Here is a 3,310-nt window from a genome sequence, read left to right as displayed (position 1 = left end):
TAAGTTGTTCTCTTTCTTCCTCTTCTTCTACCCCACGCAACCCAGACTACAAAACAAATATTGACACACTCCTGGCATCTTATGTAAATGACACATGACAATAAACTTGATTGAAGAGGCAACTTTTACACACTGCCTTGTGGAGGATATTTAGGGAGAAGATTCCAGAGCTTAAGGCCCTGACAGCTGAAGGCACAGACACCAACTTCGGTACAATTAAAATAGGGGATGCACAAGGAAAGAGAATTGGAGGAGCACAGCAATGTCAGAAGAATGCTGGGTAGAGCTCACAGAGATGGGGGAGGGAAGTGAACCCATGGGGGTATTTGAAAATAAGATGAGATTTTAAAGGAAGGATGCACATTTTTTCTACATTCATTATATTCCTTTTCTTCACAGAATTGATAATGTACCAGAAGGGACAGACTAGTGTTGCCCCACTTTATGAGATCCAGCTCTGCTTTGGTGAGGAATGGCCAGATGGTAAACCCAAGGAAAAAAAGTTAATCATGGTGCAGGTAACAGTTTGGGATAATGCAGCCAGGGTGGGGAGTTGACTTCTCTGATGTGATGACTCTGTAATTCTTTGGGGTTTGCTCACATCTCTAGGCTCATACACATATGGGCAGAGTACTACTGGCTTGCTGCTGTCACCTTAGAATGGACACCCCACCCTGGGGAAGATCACACAATCTGAACACTTTCCATATGGGGAATACAACTGTCTGGACACCCTTTCCTAATGTCTAGATACACATTCACTCCTGTGAGTGGATTCTCTTCCTTTGAGAGAAAAGGATCTTGTGCCAAATATTTGCTGTTTATAAAAGTGCCTGTGTTGGTAAGTCAGCCACTTCGGGTGTTGCCAAGAATATGGTACCTACTATAAAGGAGATCCTGATCAGAAGCTGCCTTTTGGTAAACTCCATAAGAAGATAAAATATAGGAGCATAAGTAGGCCATTCAGCCCCTCAAGTCCATTCTATCATTCAGTGAGATTATGGCTGATCTGATACTTCTCAATTGCACTTGCCTACCCTATTACAATAACCTCTGGTTCCCTTAACAATTCGAAATCTGTCTCAGCCTTGAATGTGTTTGATGACATAGCCTCAACAGCCATCAATGTTATAGAATTCCACAGATTCACAACACTCAGAAAAGAAGAATCCTCCTTGCCTCTGCCTTAAATAAGTGATTCCTTACTCATTCAGTTATACCCTCTGCTCCTATACTCTCCAACAAGGGAAATAACTCCCTAATGGGAGTTCCGCCCTAATGGTGTTATGGATCTATCTACACACATTGACTGCAGTGGTTTGAGAAGACAGCTCACCACCACCTTTTCAAGAGATACAAGGGACAGGCAATAACTGTTGGCCCAGCCTGCAATGCTCACAACCCATGAGTAATAAAAAAAAACTGTCCTCATCTACCTTCAAGCCTTCAATCTTGTATGTTTCAATAAAGACTTATGAACTCCAGTTAGTGCATGCCCAATCCACTCTTTTGATAAGAAAACCCTTCTCTCTGGACTACCTCCAAAGCCGATTTATCTTTCCTTACATAAATGGACCAAAACCACAGTATTCAAGCTGTTGTCTGGCTAGTGCCTTATATAGTTTTAGCAAGACCTCCCTATTTTTATACCCCATTCCCGTTGAAATAAAGGCCAACCATTTCAACTTGAATTACAAAGTGCAATATGGTGATTTGACACTGAACCTTTTCCTTTTCATGATGTTTCAGGTGATTCCCGTTGTGGCAAGGATGATGTTCGAGATGTTTTCAGGAGAGTTGTCATTCGACAGTGGGAGTATCTGTCTGCAAATCTCGAATCCAGACCTTAAGGACAATGTGGTGTTTCAATTTAAAGAACTTCATCGATTACTTCAGTCCCAGCAGGGCCAGGGACAGTGGCCAGTACAGCCTACCAATCTACAATGATGTTACAAAGTGCCCAAGAGGAGAATATAAACATTCCAGAATGCTGCCATGGTTCCCGGGCTGTAATTCTAAATTTGCTGCTGACAAGTTTTAAAAGAAAACCAGGAGTTGGAGCCTAAAGAGGCAGTAGACAAACCCTTACTTTATGCTGTTTAATGCTGGAACTCTGAGTGGGAACATATAAGACAAACAAGCTCCCTTTATTCCTTTAATACTGATTTATGCATTTCCTTTTGTATTATTACCTTCTCTTTAAAGGATCAAGGGCCGCTTCATCCTGCTTCTATCAGATTGCAACATAATGGATGGCATAGCAACTACTCTGAGGCAACTCATTCTTAATCCTAATTTTAATAAAAAAAAGCACCTGTCAATGATTTAAGACCTCAGATCTGGGTGTCTAAAGATGACCAGTTTCCTTTCTATTTAGAAGTCATAGCTGACTATGTTTACTTATTGCGATCTTTTGAGGAGATTCGCTGTATATCACTTGTATAAGTAACAGTAGTTGCTACTGTGATGATCATTGATTTGGATTGGAAAAGCCTGCAGCATTGCTAACGGTAGAATCAGGAACCATCCATTTCCAGGTGTGTCACCAGTGTACTTACCTTCAATACTTGCTAGTTTTTGATTTATATATTTCTGCAAAATAAATATTTTCGGCTTTTTTAAAAACGTTTTTATACACTTCCTTTTTGGATTGACCTGTTGGGAAATCTAGCACTTCAGTATTATTTATGTCTTCAAAAGTGAATAAATGTTAAATTGAGGCCGATGAATACAACTCACTAGCATTCAGTCTGGGTTCACCCTGGCCACTCATTCTATGGAGCAAGTACTGAGTTAATGGATACTGTCAGTGGCATGACCTGACTAGTGAAACTCACTCACAATCTCAGAACAGTCATGGTGCTTCCAATCATGAAATGTGTCTGAAGAGAGCACTTTGAGTTGTATAACACCAGGGCACAGTACTAGTGAGTAAAGGTCAGTCACTGAGTAACATTGGATCAGTACTGACGAGCACAAATCCGAATTTGTATAACATGAGTAAAGAATTGTTAAGTACAGGACTTTCACTCCATAGAAATGAACTCGCTAATACTGTACTGCAGTGTTATCATTGGTAAAATGTGTACATAGATCTCTCACAGTATGACACTGACGTGCAGTACAAATAGCTACAGCTTCCTAATTGACGTTTCATTCTACAACTCTCTTCTGTACCATTTCAAGGCTTTGACATCTTAATGAAGTTTGGTGCTCATATTGGAATACAGTACTCCAGCTGAACAACCAGTGATTTATAGAGGTTTTGCATAATTTCTATGCTTTTATTTATAAAGTCCAGGAATAATGT

The 3,310-nt window shown here is 40.3% G+C and overlaps 1 long non-coding RNA gene across 1 annotated transcript; it reads left to right on the top strand.

Moving 5' to 3' along the window:
- The first annotated feature begins 28 nt into the window (after nt 1-28).
- Nucleotides 29-2,625, top strand: LOC125481520. Its single transcript, XR_007261375.1, has 2 exons — nt 29-518; nt 1,750-2,625. It is a non-coding gene; the product is annotated as an uncharacterized LOC125481520 (long non-coding RNA).
- The last annotated feature ends 685 nt before the right edge of the window (nt 2,626-3,310 follow it).

Source organism: Rhincodon typus, unplaced genomic scaffold (genome assembly GCF_021869965.1).
Source record: "Rhincodon typus isolate 14 unplaced genomic scaffold, sRhiTyp1.1 hic_rhity00002475, whole genome shotgun sequence".
Classification (NCBI taxonomy): Eukaryota; Metazoa; Chordata; class Chondrichthyes; order Orectolobiformes; family Rhincodontidae; genus Rhincodon; species Rhincodon typus.
Note: the sequence above shows the minus strand (reverse complement) of the source record. Positions and strands in the feature narration are given on the sequence as shown.